General features: G+C 39.0%; 1 long non-coding RNA gene across 1 annotated transcript; it reads right to left on the reverse strand.

The window, feature by feature from the left end:
* Window positions 1–7254: 7254 nt before the first annotated feature.
* Window positions 7255–14044, reverse strand: LOC121082725. The gene is made up of 3 exons (XR_005826097.1): window positions 13849–14044; window positions 12261–12311; window positions 7255–7338 (listed from the first exon to the last, which is right to left on the reverse strand). It is a non-coding gene; the product is annotated as an uncharacterized LOC121082725 (long non-coding RNA).
* Between the last annotated feature and the right edge of the window lie 9964 nt (window positions 14045–24008).

Below are 24008 nucleotides of genomic sequence, written 5' to 3' on the forward strand. Positions count from 1 at the left end.
CGAATTCAACCCCTTGTTGGTTTTGGTTTTTTCTCTCAATGTTAACTAAATTAGGTCTTGAGCATTAGCTTAACAGAGTTTAATTGCTTGTTTTCTCAGAGCACTTCATCTCTGGAGAGCCAGAGGTCTTGCCTGTTAAAAGTATTTCCATGTCTTAAGTAGATGATGGACTTTAAAGGAACTGGAATTAGTGAAATACCCTCATGACAGAGTTTATAGGTATCCCCGAAACAGTGTGATTTAGAAGACGCATTGTGTTTCCAAAGATATTCGATAGGTTGTGCTTCTCCTAGCAATAGGTGTCATGTTTTTGTCTATAAAATATGGAAATTGCTTTCAGATCTGGAGCCGAAAATAATACCTGGGTAATATATTCAAGAGAGCGTCTGTACTTGTGCCTCAGCTAGTAATCATGTTTATAAGGCTGTCATTATTGCTCTTGGTTTGAGCTCTGTTAATATATATGTATTTTTCAAAAGAGAAGTACAACACAACATTTTCAAGTCTTGCAAAGTAAACTATCATCCCAGGCCTTAGTGTTAAGAGAGGGAAAGCAAGCGTCGAAAAGACAGGGAGCTGTTTCTCATTAACTATTGTAAGATGTCAGCAAGATTAAGGTGTCAGGGTTTAGAAAGATGAAGAAGAAAAGAATTGCTTAGCAAATAGGCATAAATGAATATAAAATGTGAATAGAGGGTTCTAGCTTCTTCGAAGGGTAAAAATAGGCCAGTAGACATTACATTGTGCTATAATCAACTCATCCACTCGATCCTGACCTTCATCTTTATAAGGTGAGACTAGCGGGAGCAAAATGTTACCGTACAGGCAACGCTGGGAACTTTCAGAACCATTATTTCTGAAAAGAAATGAATATTCAAAGGCCCTTTTGACATAATGAAGGTTAAATCCTATATAGAGTTTTGCAGGCCCATGCGAGCGCTGTCTGGGGCTCCAAAATAGCCTGAGTTCAGCCTGCCTGCGAGCTGCCCGGGAGCTGTACGGCCATGTTCAGTCCAGGGCCGATCCTGTGCTTAAACTGGTGGGAAACGGAACATTACAACCCAGCTCACAAATGCAGCTACAAAGGTGGGCAGAACAAGAGGCCTGCCAGGAAGAAAGCGTCACATACACACATCCAGGGCAGTCGCTCGCCTGCAGAGCGTTTCACAACTGACTCTCAGAAACCACTTCAGGTACTGCCTGCTAATACCCGCAAATTGCCAGCTCGTACCATCCATGTACCTGTCACCTTGCCTGGAAAATACCTGAGCTCAGTTAGGGAACTATGTTTGCAGCTGCACCTGCTAAGGAGAGAAAGGTGACACCATTTTTTCTAGAAGACAAGTAATCCCAGGCAGAAACCACCATTCCTGCTTTTCGGGGGGGGGGGGGGGGGGGGGGGGGGGGGGGGGAGGGGGAAAGGACAACAAACAATTTCTTGGCTGCCAACAAAGAGTACAGTAGTAACACAGTGCCACTTCAGAAAACTATTATTATCCTTGTGCAAATGAGTCTTAGCAAATTGTGGACAGCATTCCTGTGTTGTTTTCACCTGACTTGAAATCACAGCAGTCACTTACAAGTACAGTGGCCTTCCGTACCTAGGCCACTGCTCCACAGCCATGAACAAGCCATTTCTGAAACCTAAGGCCACTTCTAGCATCTTCCATTGATTTAAATTATGAAGCAATTTAGCTAGGCTGATGTAAACCCCAATATAATTACTTTGTATCAGATTTATGCAGACAAGAAAAGATACATCTGTTCCCTCAGCAACAGTTTCGGTCCAGAAATTGTGTAGGCAGTGTATTAGCTTGTGGCCAGCCTTCAGCAATAATAATTATCTCGTTTTGCGACTGAAGCTGCTGGAAGAAGGTTGGACACACATCGCTCAGGACAACTCTAAATCACACCTTTAACACTGATGAGATCAATTTATTTTCCACAGAATGTTAGAAAAAGGAGTATACCAATGCCTCAAACCCAGTGCAAAGCATTTACCTCACACTTTCATTACATTGATGGAAAAATCTCATGTCTCCTTCCAGCGATGTACTTGCAGTCACTCTGTAGATCAGGTGTGAATTTGCTTTGTGTGTAGTGAGGTGCTGTTTGCTGTATGGCCAGTAACAGTGCTGGCAATTCCAAAAAGATAGGGAAAAAAAGCGCTTCATTTTGCTAGCTGAGCTTGTAGCCCTTTGTTACCCACATGTATAAAGGTGCTCTTTGTTATGCTTTCATCTTTTTATTTATTTGGTTTGGAAATGTCCCTCTCTGTTTTGCTGTGTTATAAAAGCTTCACTCTGTTTCCCATCTGCTGTCCTTGAGAGATCGATTGTGGAGCATTCATCAGTGGAAACATGAGGCTTTTTGCCACAGTTTCTCTAAAATTCATCTTGCCAGTCACATGCAAACTGAAATGGGTCAGTTTTCATCAGCCTTGGCATTGAGCCCTTGTGCTCTCCCATGAGCCCTGTCCAATCATTTAAGAGGGGTGGGAGTGGGAAACAAATTATGTGACTATTAATTCCAGTTTTCTTGTGCAGATGCCAGTACATCAAAAATAGATCTCCCTGGGCCAGAGCACTTTGTCATGTTATCTGGAGTAATACTAGTTTGTGAATTATGTCTGGTCAGTTTAGTGTCTCAGTTTGGTCACATTAATCTCTTTGACCACTGCCTGAATCACTGAACTCTGCCATCTCATTTTTCATCTTGCAGAAAGAAGTTGTCTGACTTTTTGTCTAGTGCCTGGCACAGCGATTGCTCTGTTGACCCCATAGCAGTCAGAGGAACCCAGAGGTCTTAGAGGCGGCAGCAGGACCAGCCACAGAGGGTACTGCCTCATCAGCCTCAACTATCTCATCCATCCCTTAATGGCCATGCAAACAGCACAGTAACCCCAGATGATGTAAGCTATCCCATTTCACGTACCTTAGCATGTTAACAACTTGCTGCCTGTCCCAAGCTGTATGAACACAAAAAAGTCTTGAATGCACAGACAAAAATTAATTTTTAAGTACTAGAGAATTCTATATTTATACACATGATTTACATTGCCAACAATATGCTTCCCTGTGTTCCTGTATTGAGAAAATAGCCAGCTAAGCACAATACATTCACTCAGTATCTATAACCTTGATAAGCCCATGTTGCAGATATAGTTTTGAAATTCCATTTTTATGGACCTATGTAGGTTTATTTGCCTTAGATGTTTAAATGATCCATAGATTAGGAAATATGAATGATAATTTCAGTAAATAGTTTAGAAAAACCCCTACAGAAGGTTCAGAATACATTTGCAAGTGAAACATGTCATCCTGCCAGAGGATTAATTTTGACTTTGTTGTCAGTAAAAATATATATTTAAATATGCTTCTTCTTAAACCAATAAGTGTTAAAATACACTTTTTCAAAAATTAGAAGTTGTATTTAAAATAGAGTCTTTTTCAATTAAATGTGTACAGTTAAGACAAGTAAAAAAATTCTTTCTACTGTGGAAACCTATAAAAGGTAAGAATGGAAAAGAACTTACCTGCTAATGCTACAGAAATGTATAACACAAGCACCTAGATACTGTTGTATGGTATCAACTCAAGATATTTTAGAATAGAATAGCTCAGTTGGAAAGGATGTACAGTGATCATCTAGTCCATTTGGAAACTAGCCTGTATGCAACGCAAGAAATATTAGGTTGCTTATAATAGCTATTTATCTAGAGGCCTTTAGAATGACATTTTATCAAAGAAAAAAAAATTACCTTTTCGCCTTTTTCTTGGAAAAGAACTCAGATCATTGGGTTTTATTTCTGCCATAAAGGAACAAGGGAATGGAGTTCCCTGTGAAAACATGAGTAGTAGTTTTGGGGTAAAATGAAGACTAACTGTCACTAAAGGCAGAAAAAAGCCTAGCACATCCCCTTCCCTCCAGTCTCACTGTGTCATCCCTTTCCATTATTTTTTTTTTACAGTTGCCTCTGATTTCTTAGCTTCCCTGATAAACACAAGGGGGGGCGGGGGGGGTGTCCTCAGAAGCTAAACAAATAGATTAACTACATTCCCATAAGAAAGAAATCCAAGTTCATGAATACATTCTTATCTCTATGAATTCCTTTGAGATTTTGAAAAGTAGAGAAGTTGATAAACTTAAGATTTTGAAAGAGAAACTTGAACTGAAAAGTGTCAAAAGCAATAGTTTCCCAGAGATACATCACAATTTTGAGAAATGTGTCAGGATTTGATTTCACCTTATATGGAAATGATAAGTTGTCTTAAAAATAGAGATATATTTATCTGTTGTAGAAGGATGACCTTCCAGGATACCGCACGATGAATTAGATGTATTCATAGTGCTGGTAAGGGTGCTTAAAGTGGCTATATTTGAAGAATCTACCCATCTTTACAAGAGGGACTGAAGGGGAAGAAAAGTTGTCCAAGGGACAGCAGCTGCAAATAGCATACTTTTTCAAAAATTCATCTGTGATCAAGATTATCAGCAAATCAAGGATTTGTTAATAATGCAATATAAGCCACTACTAGCTGCTTTCGTATCTGTTACAGAGGTTGCTACATTGCTCAAAATAGGGTAGAATAAAACTGTACAAGCACTTAAACTCAGCTTTCTGATAAGCAGGTTTTAAAACACAGTATGATTTGTTCTAACAGGATCTTCTTTAGTAAATGGTGAAATGAAGTAAGAGAAAGGAATAGATAGTGAAATGCAAGACCTAATATTTCCAAGGAAAATCTTATTTGCTTGAACATGGAAAAGAGCTTTTAAACATTATGAGCCAACCACAGCGATCAGTAAAAACCGTGTGTCCTCATATTCTGGGCATGGATGTTCAACTTTGTAAAATTCAGTCTATTTCTCTATAAGGCTATGCCTGAAACAGATATTAAAATGAAGCTGAAATGTAGAGTAGGGTCTACTTTGGGGGGAAGAACTGAGAAAGGCCAAGTTGTGAATTGAAACCAATATTTCATTGCTAAAGATCAACTGTGTTAAAAATAGTGAGAAATTTAGAGGAAGAGCTAACTTTGAAAGAATCACCCTCGAGACAGGACAGTAAACCTCCAACTGCCCTAAAACAGCTTTTGCCAGGAATTTAGTTACAAAAGTTTATTTCATCAAGGCAAGTTGTCAGTCAGCAAGTATTCTGTTCCAACACTTCTGAGTTTCTTGCGAAAAGATACACCACAGATTTATACCCAAGACAGAAATGACAAAGGTCAGTTCAAGAATGGAAGAATATTTCAGAATTACTCAAGCTTTCTAGCTTTGTTTAGCACAGTCAAGGAAAGGAATACCTCTCTACATAAAAGAAGGTCATAACAAGCACTGTGTTAGGGCCCTGCTATATCAAAACCACAATATTGATAGCATCCCCGTGACAATAGAAATGCGAATGAAACAGTGAGGAATAACTGCATTTATGAAAGGGCTCTTTTATGAAATATCTCCGCTTGGGCCACTTGCCTCTGTCAGTGATACACTGGTGGAGAAAATATTGCTGTTGAGACGTGCTGTCAGTGCCCATAACCTCTCTAGCCAGTGACAGGGTAAAAGCGGGGAAGTTTTAGGAAGTGGCACTGTAGCCTGGTCTTTGCTTTGGGAAATTCCTTCGGACATCAGGTGGAGTTGAAACACGGAAGCTGACCATTCTCCTGAAGGGATGACTTGATCCCACGGTCAGTGCAGCATGTGGTAGATGTTTCTGCTATTTGAAGTAAGAATATTCATCTCTTTATACAGATGCCTTATCTTCCAGACAATGCAGTAATCAAGGCTCAAAGCAAGACTGACACGGACAAATCAAGGTTTTCTTGTTTACTTCAGCATGCAAGGACCTAAGCTGCATGAACATAGAGACACAAACAGGCAAAACTACAGGTGCCTGCACTCTGCTCCTAACTTCTAGTATGGGTTCCACCTACACCAGGCAGATTCTCCAGACTCGTCACTGAAGCGTAAAGGTTAAGCAACCTTCTGAATGGAAGGCTGTGATTGATCAGAAACAAGACTGATTTTAATGTGGATTGCATTAATGAGAAAAACACGAAGGGACATTGAAGTATCATGTTGAGGTAGCACATCCAGGAGGACAGCAGTGACTCTCCACAGTCTCAAAACAGCAGCAACTCTCTAACTCCACCCTAGAGTCATCTCCAGGAGGGCTGGGCAGTCCAGCAGTGGAGACTGACTCACAGCCTTCTTTATGGTATCTTTGTTATTTATGAAATAGATAGGATTTCTCCCTGTCTCTTACCAGCTAATGATGTATCTGTCACTGGATATTGTCCCAATTATCAAATCAGATGATGCAAAAAGAACTTTAATTTCCTTGCTGGAGTTCTAAAATGGATGAGGAGAATTTTAGGGTGAGCTATCATTCCAGCCTAAGGACAGCTGGAAGTATCAGCTATACTGGGAAGAAATGAAACTGAAACTTCTGTCTGGTTCAAGGGGCTCAGAGAAATCCAAAGTTCTGAAAGAATTATTTACTTTAAGTAATGATAAGTAAACAAGTGGATCTTCTACCTATTGCACTGGGTGGAGAAAAAATGACACTCCTTTGGATAATCAGGGCTGAGCAGAATTTAACAAAATTAAGATAACTCTTGCAAAGTGTATTTGGGTTTCACAGACAAAATTTAAAGAGCAGACTGATTAAATATATTCCAGAATTTACTTATAAGAACAGACATCTCAGTAGAGCAATCACTATGTGATTACTTTAACTGCCACAAGAAGGATATAAGGAATGGAATGTAGCTACATAGATGCTGTCTCACATGATTATTTGCAAGAAATCCTATGAGGGAAAAAAAAGAAAATCAAATAATGGACAGAAGGACTAGCGGAAAGTATGAAAGAAGTGCTTATGGAGTTAGGTGCAATTTGCAATACAGGTTGCCAATGAAATATACAGAACGTCAATATTTTCTTTAGAACCTTAGATTAAAGATTTAAGCGATAACATTGAAGATGGGAACCGGAGTGAGAGCTGCTGCTGGGGAGAATGCTGCAACTATCAGACATATTCACAGTGAAATGGTAGTGATGCTTAATGTCCAGTTTAACACTTTTAACAGCAAAGAACAAATTATTCACAAAATTAAAGTGGTTGATTGATCACCGAACCTTTCAGTTTCGTAGGCTGATATGGGCTGGAGTGGCTGGGAAGTAGTTTCCTCAATAAGTGGAATGAATACCTCGATGAATAGCTTCATTGTTGGCCCCCAAATACCCTACCTCACATTTAGTCACATTAGGGATCAATCCAAGTCACGTTTTCATTCGCTGTTTTCCTTTACCAGACTGGAAATCCTGAGAGTCCTGTTGAACCCAGATGAAAAAGAAATGGAAATTATATTAGCATTGAATGCACGCTTCCGAAAGAAATACATGTGGGTAGACCAAACATATAAATTCTGATTTTCTTTATTTTGAAAGAAATTTTGTATATTAGCAAAAGTTTATACAGCTCTATTGCTCTTTTCCCCATCATAGCTTATTGATTAAATTCACTGAAAAGCCTCTGCAAGAGGGAAGTTAATGATTCAAAGAGACACATAAGTGCATTTTAAGGATTGCTAGGAAGATAGAGTAGAAGTATGTGTAGACAAGGGACTATGGCAGTTCTTGTGGAGCAATAAATCACACAATGAATGTGATGTAGCCCTGATGAGTGGCAGCCATCTGCACCCTCCCATCCTGGCACCTAAGAGGTACAAAGACTGATGGTGGGTTTTTCTCTGTTTATTCCACACTTACTATACTTTCACTGCAGAATGCACAATTTGCATTGTAATGCTAGGTACTGTAAAGCACGGCTATTAAAGGAGAATTTTCTAAATTAAGAATGGCTCAAGCCTAACTAAGTATTGCCAGAATTAGATTATGTTACTGGGAACTCAGACAAATCATGCTCTGAGTTGTTCAGAAAACCTGCTGGTGAAGGTGTTCGAAAGGTGGAATAAATAGAATAAATAATAAAATCAGAACTTTCAGTTGAACTTGTCTTGTCCTTGTACCGTCTTTGAGGGCAACCAATAGATATGTTTTCAAAGGCTGTTCCAGTGGTTAGAGCAAGTGATATCTGCATTTGACTCACAGCACATGCAAAGAGTTTATGTCAAGAATCATTACCACTTAAACGAGGGTCATCTGGTATTTCAAAAGAAAAAAAAACCAAAACCCAAACCTCTTCTCATGGCGGGGATTATGGCAATATAAGATGAGTCTAAGCTCATAGTCATGCACAAGGGCTAGACTGCTTTGCCCACTCCTGTTAGGCAGCATGAGTGTGATACTCGGCGTGTTGGTTGGCTGAGCTCTCCAATGGGCGCTGTAGTTTCTCTGAGACAAGGCTGCTTCCACAGCTTGTATTTGTACAGCACCTAGCACTGTGATTTGTTCTGAAAGCACGTGGTACAAAGAATATATTATGATTGTAATGGCTTCCTAACTGAAGTCCTAAGTCAAACACGTCAGAAGTAATGAAACTAGATTGGAGGATGACTGATAATACTAATCATTACAGCTATGATAGATTTGAGAGTGTTGAAAATGTACGTGGCTACAGCTATTTCTGGAAATAATGATTTTGAGAACTGCCCGTTTCCTATGTTAATCTCACTGCTTGATTAATGCTGGCTCTATCACTCTGAACCATATAAATCGAGTAGTAATGTCATTGCACCTTTTTAACAACTCCAGAGCAACTGTTAAGTTTGATTTGACAACTGTGGTGTATGCTTAGTTTAGCAGAACTTATGGCAGAGAGTCCTAGAAGATTCCAAGTGCATTTATTAATTTGATATAAAATGCGTGAAAGAAGCACGCAGAGTTATTTCTTTGTTTCCTCCCCTCAAAATTGCAACTGGGCCAGTAACTCTTAATACAAAGTTAATTTAGTCAAGATACTTGGGAGCCACTTGGCTCTGTTTCTAAATTCCTCCCTTTGTCCTTCGCAAAGCTCTTTGAAGTGTTACTCTGCGAGGTGGATGTTGTAATGAGCCTGTTTCTAAGAGGATCAAAGTAGCAGAGCTGCCCAAAGCAGCATCAAAGATACACAACAGAGAGCCCTTTAATGAGCAAGAGGGACATGACTGTCTTTTCCCCAAAATAAACCCCTAAAACAGGATTTAGATTAAATATTTAAAATTGAAAATTATTTTATTTTGTCTGGAGCTTGCTAGCAGAAAGCAAAAACCTCAAAGAGAAGAGGAGACTTCTCCAGCTGACTCTGCTAAAAGTTAATGACTGGCATTTGCTCGATGCTTCACCACCACTTAATGAAGTCCAAATACCTGTGGCCTAAGCTAAAGGTGGCAGCAGCAGCCGGCACAGGCGCAGGCAGGATAGCAGCCTCGTGCTAGAGCAGATTCCTTTCCCATGGATATGAAAATAGAAAGCAAACATACGGCAGGAAGCTGCGGCAAACGCTGTGGAGCGAGAAGACAGCTTGGAGAGGGAACGGGGGAAGGGTGGGAGAAAAAAAAAGGAGTGGGAGGCAGGACTGGACATGTAAATTATGTGCCAGGAAATGAATTCCTTATAATGTCTCTTGCCAGAAGCTAAATCCTAGCAAATGTTAAGTTGTCTTTTTTCCCTTTCTTTTGCTCTTTCCACTGTTCCGCTGAGGGTCAGGGAGGAAGGAGCAGGGACAGGAAGAGGGGCCATTCAGTGTTTACTTACTTATTGTGTGACTGAAGTGCTATATGATCCAGCTTTAACATTAGAAGGCATGTGACCCCATAAAAGTGACGAACAGGATAATATCCTGCTTCTCATTACACATGGTTTTTCGACTTACTTTATTTGGCCACGGGGATCCTTCAATATGTTCTAGGGATGAAATACCAGAAGAAATGTGTTTCTGTTCAGAGGCTGGATGTGCTTATTGCGCTGTGTTCAGTAATGAAATGGGGGCTTATTTTGTTTGACTCGATAGCTATCTGTGCAAATATTGCTTCAACTTAGGTTTGTGTTTGTTTAAGGAATCACCTACTGCATCTGTCAAGACTGCAGAAATGTATGCCACTGACCTGCGCTTAACTTGGCTATAAAATGAGAAGACTTGTGTTTAAGGTTAAACCTGTATGCAGGGTTGGGAGGTTTTTTTTAGAATTCAGCAGAAACCATCTGGCAGAAAGTTAAAAAACCCTAGTAGCAAGCCTTTAGCTGCCGAGCAATGTACAATTCTAGCTTATGAGAAATCAATGATATATGATAAAGAAAACAGAATGACTAATGAAACTGGACACAAAATAGTTATATAATACATTAACATTTACTGGGCATTAAGCATGAAAAGTAGCCCAGGCAACTTTTTTCCTTGCCAGCCCACACAGTTTGGGATACCATATATCCCAGCATACGCAATGCCATGGACAAAACCAGTACCAGTTCCCTTGAAGAATTCTGTGGGTAAAAGCACTGGACACTTCCAGACCTAAGGAACACATATCTGATCTTTTTTTCTTTTTTAATTAACTGCAGCACTGCAATGGTCATGAGATTTTGTACATTGTACTTAAGTAAAGTTAAGTAAAATGCTGCTTTTCAGCAAAAGGTGCTGAGAAACCAGAATTTCCAGTGAAAGAAATTGCCTGGAAAGCACAGCTCCCACTTTCTTTACTTCACAGGGTAAAAAGTACATGGCTCTTCCTAGAGTACTGTCATCTCTGGAAATGTAAATATTTATGAATGCTTTTATCATATTGAAATCAGTAAGTCTTCAGAGCTTTAAAAATTAACTAACTTTCTGCATATCCATTTCTAATGAGGATTTGTTAACCTGACAACAATTGGTTAACCTAATAACATTGGAAAATCTTGACCATTGTGACCTGGTTGACATTTTACAGCAGATACAACTTCTAAGACATCGATAGCGAATACACCTTCTGAAGTTGTCCACTATAGAAATAGTATATGTACACTCATGTATATATGTAATTCATCATCCATGTGTTTGTGGGTCCACCACTATTGAATTGCTTGAAAAGATTTTGATGCTACAAGTGAAAACAGAAATTCTTAGCATCCACATTCGTCTTTTATGTTCACATTTCTATCTCCTAGAACGTAAACCACTAAAGAATATATAAGATGTAAAGAACATAGCAATAGAAAAAGAAAGCCTTTGCAATATTGGTTTTAGATGTGAGATAACATATAAACACAAGAACAAAACGAATAAGAATATCAAATGAGGTGTCAAGCTTTTGAACTTGGATTGTTGAAGGCTAATCTTCACAAAGAGCATCAGTCAAGGCTTTGACTCACAGGGATTTGGGTGCAGAGGAGATGCAGGGCCTACATCGTTCCACTTTCTTCATATGGTATGAAATACGTTTGATTTAAAGTGATTGTCTAGAACTGTTCCATCTTAGTGTCAGTTCTTCACAGTGTCTTAAAAAAATTAATAATTTTTTAAGAGTGACTTATTCCCCCCTGAATGTTAAGCCCTTTTTGAGCACCATGATTTCTACTGATTTCTTCTGCTTTAATACCAAGTATAGCCTATATTACTCAGTTCTGGTAATGCCCTAACTGAGGAATAACAACTGTTACATAAGAATGTTTTATTTCCCACATGGGTTGAAAGAATCCCTAAGAACCTTTTAAGCACTCAGCTTGAATTGTATTGATCTGTTTTCCTTACTAACACAGATTAACTATATTTTAAATTAAAACAATTGGAAAGCAGAGTTCTACTCAGCATATACAAGCAATCGTTTCTTAAAAGTGCTAGTTCAAGCATTTTTTGCTATACCTGTAAGGTGGCTACATCTTGCTTTTGAAAATTTTGGGTACGAAATGAAAAGGACATTTCACTGAAAACCATATCATTAGTTAGTGTCAAGTTCTGGCATATTGCTCTCCCAGGAATTTACTGTACTAGTTTAGTTAGACACTGTCTGAGCTATTTGCTGCAGTCTTGTTGATTTAATGCTGCTAAAAATGAAGAGAGGAACATGTACTAATAGATGCTATATTAAGTGCTCCATAAAATCTTGTATACAAAACCAACTTGCAGCTTTCTCACACATGTGTTTCAAAATGTAAGCTTTCGGTACCGTTAGTCATAGCTTTCAAAGGTTTCTCTGATAAACCAGTAATTGCCTAGTCCCTTCTGAGTAGTGGTTTTCCCATGAGTATCATCAATGAGAAACCTTCTTCCCAAAATCCACTTATGCTAGGGAAGAGTCAAGAACAGTTCCAACTGTCAAACCATAGGAAGGACCTACCTGGAGGCTGCAGGACAGTCAAGGTACAATGAACACTGTCAGCTACTTCCCCTGGAAAAAAAAAAAGCATAAAAATAATTACCACAGGCTGTAAATAGATTATGTATACACATAAAATACGCTTATCTTTCTACAGATATCCCATATGAAATCTTACTGTCATTACAGTTATTGATAGGACATAATTTTTGTAAATGATGAGGCACCCGATTATGATACTTCAACAAATGGGATATAACAATGTCTTCATTGTCAAAACCATGAATAACAGCAAGTGGAAACCAATGCTTTTTGGCATTTCTGTGCTACCCAGAATCATGAACCGAGATGTCTGAGTAAAGCAGTTTTTGTCTAACATCCTGTCAAATGATTTTCCAAAACTCTGTATTCAGTGAAAATCAAGATAGATGTCGTATCCTTATGCAGTAATAAACACTGGTTCAGATCCCCTGGCCTCAGAGATGCTCTGTAGCAGCGGTACCTGAAGCAAGCTATCTTTGATGCTTTAGCTTCCTTTTTGAAAAACTAGGCAAAACTACCCACATGCAATACAATTACCACAGGTTTCTAATAGGGATTCACAAGCAAGCCATACTGAAAATCTTGTGGGAGCTGCTGAAACGGGTTTTTTTTTTGCATTAACATGTTTTACCTACATTTGAAGCGCTAGCTCCTTCTCTGCCTTTAAACATAAGGAAGTTTTACTAGGTAGCCCAAACAGAATATTGGGAAAGTAATTATCAGAAAAAAAAGACATCTGACAAAATGAACTGTAATTTGCTTTTATGCTTCTGATCTATACTGAGACTGAGTACTTAGGAAAATCAAATTGTTAAAGAATTTGCTTGACCTTGTTAAAAATGTTCCATTTCACTTTGGGTCAAGTTCTTGACCATACAATACTGTGTAAACAGTTTACTGCAAATACAGTGAGGTGCTACATACGTCAATTCTATTCAATTAAGCTTATGAACACTATATTTTAAGATTGTTTCATCATACCTGGCATTCTTGAGGGTATTAAACTCATAGCTATAATGTGGTATTTTAAAAATTAAATTTTTCTAACTCAATATCACAAATTATGCTACAGTCCATTTAAATCTTACGTGTAAATCAAGAGCTGTTTGGTCAAATTCTGTGATTCTATAAAACATTTTAAAATTGTTGAAATGGTATGTTTTACTCAATGATTTCCTTTACATTATAAAGCACTGATTCAAACATGATAAGAAGGTACTCTTTCACATTAGTTGTTATTTATATTTCCAGCTTCCTCTCTAGAGGTATCAGCAGGTTAAGGATTAGACAAACTCATGGTCAACAGCTCATCAAATGGACTAAAAGGGGGTACATTCCTGCCTAGTTCTAAAACAGCTAGTAAACCAATTCTGCATGTCAAGGAGCCGAGGGGACTGGACTACTGGAAGAGCATAGGCTCACATGTCCTTCCCCATGGCACTTCTAAGAGAGTTCTGTGATAGATGGGCCACTGGTCTGGCCCATCAGAACATTTTTTCCTTTCTTAGTAATAAAAGATAAGCAAAACCAAACAACAACAAAAAAAAGAAATAAAAATATTGCTTACCTCTCTGTTCTTTTGTGTAAATTTGTCCTTCTCTTCTTACTGTAAAAACAGCTGGAGAAGGAGAATACTGAAAAAATGTGCTTGTGACTAACAGTGATTTATAATGTGGGGTCAGAATTTAGCTCAAATGCTGCTTTTCTCTTCAAAAAGCAGCAGCATTTTTTAAGGCGATTAGCAGTTGCAGTGTCTTTTCATTTCGTAATATGAATTATTCCTAGCATGGACAAATAAAGAGAAAAAATGCAACAACAAACAACTAACACAATAGTTCTTTTGTGACCACCACCAACCCACAAAAATATTATTTTCCTTTCCTTCCTTCATCTGCATATGTATTTATTTGCAGAAGGCAAAACACAACTATATAGATCATTTAAATTCTGAAAGATATGAAACTTGGATGACTCAGTGGAAAGTTCTCAGAAATAATCTTGATGAAGTGGTTTTATTCATCTCATTCTACTTTTCTCAAGGGCTGACATACGCATAAAAGGGGAACATGATCCCTTGCACATGTTCTCCATGAGGACTGTGTGTAGCACAATCATTAACTTAAAACAAGCTTTGCTGACTCTTACTCAAAGGCATTGCTGAATCCAAGCCAAAGGAATTCAGACTGGCATTTCTCCATCTCCTCTAATGAGGGAACAGGGTGAAAGGACAATCCTGTTTCACTACAGCACATATTACAGGGTTTCGGTGAACCTATATGATCTGCCCCAACAGCTCTGCTGTGCAGTGTGGGACATTTTACAAGCGGGATACTTCTCTTGTGCTGCTGAAGCTGGGGATGCTCAAAGACAGAGGGAGGGATAGCTGAGAAAGAGGGGGGGATGGCTGAGAAAGCAGACAGCTAGGACCATGCCTCACTAGGCACTGCTAGCATGGCGAGATCCTACCAACACCAACCACGGACACTTCAGCAAGTCCCCTGACTCGTGTTCGTCCCTCAAACAGGGAACAACATCATGATTAGACCATATAACACACATGCTGTGTATATGTGAAAGGGACTTGATTCTCTTCTGGAAGAAATGGAAAACACAGAGCGGTCACATCAGCTCCTGAGTGACAGCATTAGCTAAGGGCACAGAAATGTATCTGGGGGGAGAGCAGCTCTTTAATCAAGTGAGGACTGACAGCAGAAGCCCTTGTCCCTCACAGTCATCCGGCTTTGCTCTAGTGCCCTCTCTGCTGCTTCTGGGTTTTCCAAGGGCTCTGCCTCCTATTCTTCCTTCGACTGCTTTCCTCCTTTGTCAGTCCTACCATATGGTCCTAAAACTTGACAGGGAAGATCCACCTCCAGGTTGAAACAAGCCAAACATATGGAATGCTCTTTCAGAAGTGAGGGTGAGAATCATCTTTAGATGATCAGTAACCCTGGCTACTGTTTTGTGCTGCTAGAGAAAGCCACTTGCAATGACCAGTAAATAACCTAACTAGTCAATTTTGGGAAATGGAAAATCCAACCTCTATATATGAGTTTTATTGGTAACAAAGTTTGTCATTTTTTGATTCAAAACTAATTTGTCTGTTATAAAAAAAATCATCTCGGGTCAAATCCAAGCCAAGCAGTTGATTTTTCAGAAGTAGTAATTTGGTTTCAGTCAGTTCAACTTCTTTCAGTAGCCACTTGAGCATCGCGTGCTGTCCCATGGGAAGTGGACTGGAGTATTCCCCTTGGAGCCAGCTTTCCTTGTCTGATGTATCCTCACTGTCTTCTCTCCAGGTAAAGCTCAAAAATGAACTAAAAAGGTAAATACATGAACGGTATCTGACAGGATAAACGGAGTAAGGACAGAGCCCAGCATACTGTAAGTAATAAGTATTTTATAAGAACAAAAGAATCATTATAATGGGGCAGAGAAAATGTTCATTTAGTACACATTTGTGTTTTTACAGTGGTCAGCAGAAGAGGTTAGAAGATACAAGAAAATTAGAAATTAATTGCTGCTTCTGATGTATTGTGTCAGCTCCCAAAAATGTGCCATTTCTAGGACATCCTGAGCTACAGATTGCACCCAAAGCACCGTAATATCAACTTTATGTGTCTTCAAATTAATATTTCAATCTGTTTAAATCCATTTATGCTTTTGGCCTTCAGAACTTTCTGCAGCAGTGACAACTTCATTTTAATTATGCATAGTGTGAAGAAAGGGCTTCCTTGACTCATTTCAAAACTTTTATTTTAAAATTGGTATTGGGTGTCTTCCAGTGCTTTAATTGAGCAGCAGTGAATAATGATTCCCTAGCTACCACGCCAACCCCAATTTTTCAAACTTGTGCCATATCCCTCTCATCGCCTCTTCTGTCCGTGCACCCTCTCTTCCTGTGGAAATGGTAAGTTTCTCTCCTCTCCACAGCCCTCTCACTTGTCCCTTCAACTAAAATTCCTGTAAGTCTCACAAAGCAGTTCAGGGGATGCAAAATCACTCCACATGAATTTAAACCAAAACATTTCAAAATTTCTAAGTAGTATTGTTGATGACCTTCTTGTGCATTCTGCATGCTTTACTTCAGTCCCACGGAGGTATGAAAATAGTTACAGAGATTTAATAATTTTGCTGGGAATAAGAATTGTGATTTCAGTCAGTTTTATCAGAATTTTTCCTAAATTTTGAGAAGTTTGTCCTCATAACATATTTCTCTGATCCATGTTGACATCAACAGTAAAGTCCAATTTGCCACAAAATTTTAAAAAATCTCCAGAAGAAACTCTGTTAATTAAGACTCACACGTCAAATTTTCCTTTTCTTTTCTCCAAGTTGAAATATTTTGCCGCCAAATATGGGAGTCAAAGTGACTGCAGGCAGATGTCACACAGGCTTCCTTTTGAAGCTGCATGAAGTATAAGGCAGCAAAAATAACAAGTAGTAAATTTAACTTGGTTTTAATATTATGTTTTTAATAGAGTAGGTCACCTTGGTAAAACAAAGTAATGACCTGTAAGTTTAAACTCAATTGATTTTAGTGGATTTGCACTCGAACAGAGAGAATTTATCATCTGATGTTTTCCTTTAAACAGTCCTTCTCCAAATGTTATGGTGGAGACAGATATTTTTTGGACACTTCTAACATTGTCAGACTAACACTTGACAGTTATGCACACATGGTAGGGCAGAGAGATGTTGTTTTCAAAAAAAAATAAAAAAAATCACAAGCCGAAATGAAGCTGCTGCAGACCGGTGCTGAGGCTTTGGGGCTATAAGTCTTTCTCAGATAGCATTACTAAGATAACAAAAATGCGTATGCTTATTTTCAAGCGCTGTGCCTGGAGAACGAGCACAGCACGGCTGTCATCTGAACAGCCTGCTCGCCTGCTCTGGAGACGGTTTTATATTCCAAGGCATCCTCCCTCTCTCCACCAGTTGTAGTCACTTGCCCCTTTTGCTCTGAAAATAAATCAATTTCATCTGCCGCAGTTCGATTTCTTTCTTCTCTCTGCCTCAGTTCCTCACTCCCGCTCTCTCTTTGATGAAAGCCTCTTTCCACTGCACCATATGGCAGCTGAGAGAAGGGCAGAGCCATGATCTAGCTTGTAACAAAAGGGGCTGTGGTGTCAAAAAGCCTCATGAATGTATGAGACACATTCATGTATAGAGAAATGCCTCCAGCTCTGACAGGGAGGACTAAAGAGAAGGCTGATAGGCCTGACATCACTTTCGAGTTGAGAAAACCAGCAGCTCTCTCTGCAGCTCATCCCCTCCTCCCTCCCCCTCTTTGGTTTCACGCCAAAATCCTATTAGATCTATTAATGTCATGAGACACAAAGTCAGAGTGTGTGGCAGAACAAGAAATTAAATCAGGCCACCTTATTTACTCCCTATCACTGCTTTTGAGATAGAATCATACTACTAAAAGAAAAAGAAAAAACAACCCACAGCCAAACAACAGGCTTGAATAGTGTGCCTAAGAATAAAAAAGCAGGTCCTATCCCCCACAGAAGGGGTTGGTGCACACCCCTTACATTGCCTGTGGTGGCAGATTTGCAGCAGAAGTGCAAACTGAACACTTACAGGGCAACCCTGAAAACACTGTTTAAAGTGCACTGTTGGGTTTATTTTGCTTTCTCAAGTTTCTCAAGCTGCTGTTGATACAAACAAAGGACTCTGAGGTTGGAAAATTCACTAGACACATTACCATGTGTCCACATTGAGCTGTTACAGAAGAATTACGCTTCATTTTTGAATATGAGAGAAATGCAGACTGGCACTTACAAAGCATGCATTCCTTCGTCCTCCTCTCCCTTCTGTTTCGCTTCCTCTTTTTTTGTCTTGGCAATGTTTGCCATGCTTCAGTCCACAGAAACGTCTACAAAATACATTCACAACCTTTACACACAAAGTTAACAAAATGATAGGATATACACATCTGAACTACATTTATTGCAAAGTTTTATCATTAATAAGAGAGAGAAAACCACCGCTGTTGTGCAACAGAATGTAACCACGCGTATGTTATGAATAACTTTGTTACTGCACTTAAATAGGGAACACGGTGCTGCTTTATTTCCATAAAATGAAGCGCTAGTTAAACCGTTAAACTAGAAACACATTACTATTGCTGTTTCTTCCCCAGAAAGGCCTCAGAAATCACAAAACTCTGTGTCCCTGGGGTTATTTAAAGGAAGCTGGGCAACCTTCCAAACGCTGGTATAGGCGACCTTTGAAAGTATTCAACAATAACAGTCCCCTATGAAATAAATCCATGGACATGTGTATAGTAACTCGGCAGTGGCATAGAAGTTTCAAGATGAACTTCTATCAATGCTGTTGGATCATGTCCCTACAATTAGTTTAGAAGATTTTACTGAATGCATGGCTTATATAACTGTTTATAACATGTTTATAGTATCTCCCAAGTCTCCCTTCTTGGAATGCGCTTAATGTAAAGCTATTGAACAGTGTTACATATCTCTGTATATATTAAAGATAGTACTTATAGGTTCATCATGAGTCGCAAACAGCTGAAAGTGACTTAGTTTCAAAAACAAACTGCAATTAATTGAGAAATGTAAAAGTTTCACTGGAAATCAGTTCAATGGCATCTTTTTAAAATGAATCCTGTCATACACTGGGAAAAAAACCCCGTTGTAAACGCTCCTCAGGAATGCCTCTGAAATGTCTCTGGGCAGGTAACCTGGCGTTCGTGATATTTGATAGACTCAATAAAGCCTCAGTGCAGTTGGGGTTTCTTAAATTGTAACAGGCAGAGTTTAAGCTCTCCTCTGCGAGTGCGACTTGTGGCGGGTCCCTGCTGGGAGGGAGGGAGGGAGGCCGGCAAGGCAAGGAACAATGCCGCCATTCAGACTGCCCCATTCAGCCCAGCCACATCTGTTTACATGGCCTGCGCCCACCTCTGAAAAGGGTGGTCCTCCCACCTCCATTTTATCTCACATGGTCCTGAATGGCGAGCGGTCTGAAAGGCTTTTCTGCTGGAAATCTGCAGTTTCAAATTTACTTGATGAGACCGGAGCTAAAAGACAGACTAACAATAACGTTTGCATGTTTCTATAGTCTGGTTTGGAATTTACTGTAACCTGAGAACAACTGTAAAATCATCCCACACTACCCGGTCTCAAAATAAGTCTAGCACATAGGATACTGACACTGAACTCGTAGGGCTGGATTTTGCATTTAGTCTTTCATTTACATATGTTTTTAAGGAGTTTTTCCTGTAAAATAATTTTATGGCTCAAATATTTTTGAAACAACTTTGCAGCACTCAGGGAAGCACCAGAAAGTACATTTTACCAAAAAGCACTTTTTCCTTATATACAACCATGTTTAGCGTCCATAGCTTCACATTCTGAACTTCAATAAATATTCATGTGGAAATACTGTGACTACAATAAATTTCTATCTGTTTAGATACCAGCTCTGCAAGTTTCAGACTTTGCACAGCAGATACTTCATAGCAACCAACATATTTAAGGAATGTTAAAAATGGCTGGAGACTAACAGACCAACCCCACATTTTTATTTGAATCGAAACTTCCTCTGATAGTAAAATTGTGCACGTCCTTCAGAGAGTTAGAGGAAGCCCCTGACAACCAGGGAAATCAGAAGATGCTCAAAGCCCCCCAGGCCTATGGCTGACAGCTCTCAGCGTACCAGTGTGTGATCCAGTCTCATGTAGCAATATATAAACACGAAGCAAACTTTGTGAATTCAATGTCAGCATGATTTGTCTCCATTGATTAACTGCATTCAATGAACTTATAGAAGTTTTGCCTGAATAAGAAATGCAGGCTCACATGTCTGCCAAAGCCATCGCAGTAATTGTACCGTAAAACTGCCAAGTCTGCAAGTGTGCTGAAATTCATGCTGTAGATGACATGATGTTATCACAATACATTGCACATATAACACGGAAAAAATCCTGCAAGTTCCAAAGGAGACTACAAAGCGAAGTTGTTAAAGAAAAAACAAGATAGTCTGCTACTTACAAGGTATTAAATGACAGAAAATTAGCTAGAGACAGAATGTGAAAAATCTGAAAAAAGACACTCAGGAGAAGATTACTGAGATATGAACTCTGGCTCACTCAGGTGAATTACCGTGAACTTGTATAGTGCTCGGTGATTTGCTGTGCAGATCTTGTTGAACATGCAGTTCAGTCTGTACCTCCCTGTTTCCAGGTGCCAAACTGTATTCAAGATTAGTTTATGCTACATTATTTATTTTCCTGATTTTATTCTTTTAGGTTTATTAGTTATCATGATTACGGTAAGACCCTTTAAGCAAGAAGATCTAAGCAAAAATTTGCCTGTTGAGTATTGAACTCGGTCAGTGATGGCTGTCATATTGCTTTGAACTTCTCTTCCATGAAAGTATTTAATCTAATGATTTCTTTATGCACAAAGCAATAATTTAATGGAAGGTCCTGACAGAACCAGGGAGTGTTGTTAAAGCTGAACATTCTCTTCTGTTTTTAACAGAAATATAAATGGGGTGGCCTAAATATAAACGGGCAAAGGACAGAGAAATCCCCTTTCTTGTTCTTCACGTTCCTATACAGTACAAGAAAAGAGAAGCCCCTTGATTCTAGGGAATGCACGCAGTGTTTAAGTAAGGAGGGACTGTCAATGGGCCCCAGGGCTGTAGAGATTTGCCAGTCTGCACCCATTTCAAACTAACATTTGTCTGCTCTGTAATCTGCAACCACACTGCCTACATCATTGGAAGTAAGGAAGGAGGGCAATGAACAGCACCAAGCCGTAAACTGAACCATATTAGTTTGTGAGCTAATACAGTCAATATGGATATACATCTCAGATTTTGTCCTTCACATCTACCGTTGTACCCAAAACCTCACAGCACAGCTGGTGAATAAGTACTGTTATTTGAGACACATCATTCAGGAGAATAACAGCATGTACTAAGTCAGACAAAACATAGAGTGAAATCACAGGCAAGATGAATCTAATCTGAATACAGGAGTTCCCTAGGAGCATCACAGCCTTACCACAATGATATCCCTGAAGGCAACCTTCCCTCTGTTCAAGTCCAAAAAAGTTTTGCCAGTGACGTCAGTGGGGCCAATATATTACCTTGAAAGGTGTATATATATAATGATATATTTACAAAGAACATTACAAGCTTGCCTGAACATATATGAAAATAAATATTTTAGCATCTGAAGTATAAATCATGCACTGTGCTGCAACTGCCTGAAAAAATAGGTATCAGAAGGCAAGTAAAGTAAGAGGAGGAAAGCAGAGTCTTATCAAAGCTGTAGCATAAAATCAGGTCATTAAACTCAACTAGCTTTTTTTTCTTCTTCTGCATTTATCTTGCATAGAAGCTAAAATATTACTTGTACTGAAGAAAAGAGAGAGCAATTTAAGACTATAGCTAAAAGTTAGCAGAGTATGACCATCTGAAAATCCAAGCTAGGCATATATTTTTTTAATTAAAGTACCACCACACAAGAATAAATGGTACAGTATTCCGGGTTACATTTGTACACAGGCTTCAGTGGCTTTTTGCCTTACCTCTGGGCACTACCCCTCCCAGCCTTTAGGATCTTTTTTTACTATAATAAGCATTGTTAATTTAAATGTAGAATACTATCGATGGTTTTGGTTATTGATTTTCATGTTGTTGAAACATAGCCTATAGCCCTCATGACAAGGATTAAAGACCTTTATTTATCTACTAAGCAAGCACTACAAATATAGGGGAAAAGAACTCCTTAACTTTTTACCCCATGTTTCCTCATGGTGACTTAAAAAGTTGTCTTAAGTAGTGTAAGATTTCCTAAAGGATTTTCACTTTCTAACAGTCATGATCATACTTTCATGGTATGTGCATGTGTTCCACTAGGAAAATAATATGACCAGAAGCAAACTTCAGCAAAACATCTCTGACAGAGCACTCTGTGTACTGAAAATTAAACATCAGGTCCCCTCTGCATGTTCACAGATTTATGGCTTATGTGTAACCCTCACCTCCTAATTGGAGTAAACAAATGTGAGATTTGTAACAGTTTGTAGACTGCACTGCTTTCATTTCAGAATGGTGGGTTGTTTCTTTTAACAAAAATTACAAAACAAGCATAAACATTATGCTGTCCTTTGAAAGGGCCTGAAAATAAACCAAAAACTTTTCAAAGAGATTATTTCAATTTAACCCAATCAATTTTTTTCTTTTCATGGACAAAGAAATATTCACACAGCCCCAGCATATAATTCTTCTCACAGAGATAACGCTACTAGATAGTGATGACTTTCACCATGCTGCCTGTTTGTAGATAAAGACCTTTTAGGCTGTGTCTGTCTGGATGCTTATGTTACTTACTTGAACGTTTAAACCTGTTGCTTGAAGGGGAGGGGACAGAGGAGGAAGGTGAAAAGACTATATAGCATTGCTAATCCCTTGAGCCATCTGGTGACTCGAGGCCGTGCTTTAGATTATGCTTATATTGAAAACCTATTCCTTTCATTCAGTTCCCCTCCCTGTGCCAATTTGTCATTGGCTTTTCTGCTGTGTTAGGATTTCTTGCAGTTAATCATGGTGAGAATCAATTGTCTTTTCAAGCCACAGTAAATATTCAGACTGGAAAGAGATTATTTTTTACTCATTTCTTCCCTCCTCTACTACTTGCAGTGATTCGTAAAAGTTAGTGATACATTTGCACAAAAGTTAGCTGAAAACAAGGGTAAGTTTGTCTTTAGCAAAGACGAAAATAACTAATTCCATTAGCATTTCTGTGTTATCTGGAAAAGTTTTGCCAGATGACTGATACACTGAAATGCCCATGTTATGCAGTGTTTGAAAGAGCTGTATCTAGCTACCACCTTGTAATTCAGCTATCAGAGGTAGCCTTTGCATGCTTAATTATCTAAGAACTGATCTGTACCTACACTTGTATGCCACAAGCCTCTCAAACCTGCTAAATTTGCATTCATACCCATATAGCATATTGTGCATTAAGCCTGTCCAAAAGGCTGGTGATTTTCTATAGCACACATGAATTTTTGGTCTACTGAAACGTGCAATTCTATATGAAGCCAAATCAATCGTGCCTCTGCCATGAAGCAGCAGTGAAACTTCACAGCTATTTGACTTTGTTAGCTTTCTTATACACTTGACAAAATTACTCTTTAGGACTCTGCAGTTAACTTTCAATAATGTGCAGTCTTTTCAACTATTTCTCTTTCCGTGCATAAGATTATTTTTTATACTGTGTTCCCTGAAGTAGCTGCAAAGCAATTCCGTCATAAATGTGCTGGTTCTCTGCACTTTAGGTGAAATCATGTTCTGCTGCATGCTTTTTCCATATATTAATTCTTTTCAGTCCTCTTCTGGCTAGATGGCAGATCTGATTTGTGAACTTTCCTTTCTCAGATAACCTTCTTCCCAAAAAAAAAAAAAAAAAAATTCCTTTTCACTGTTAGGTCTATTTTTGAATAGCAAAATGAGAAGAGAAAATTGTAAAGCACGCAAAGATAGGAAAAGCAGATCAAAACATCTGAGAAATTAGCAGACTCTGAAAGACCTCTGCAAGTCGGGAGTCTTGAGTCATTTATAAAAGCGAGCCAAGGAAGTCAATAGTTGTTTTGGAAGGATACCTGAACTTTTGAGCATTTGTGGGGGCTTAAGCCGGGTAGGCAGCTAAGCTCCACACAGCCACTTCTCTGAGGTGGGATGGTGGAG

This window comes from Falco naumanni, chromosome 1, assembly GCF_017639655.2.
Source record: "Falco naumanni isolate bFalNau1 chromosome 1, bFalNau1.pat, whole genome shotgun sequence".
Lineage (NCBI taxonomy): Eukaryota > Metazoa > Chordata > Aves > Falconiformes > Falconidae > Falco > Falco naumanni.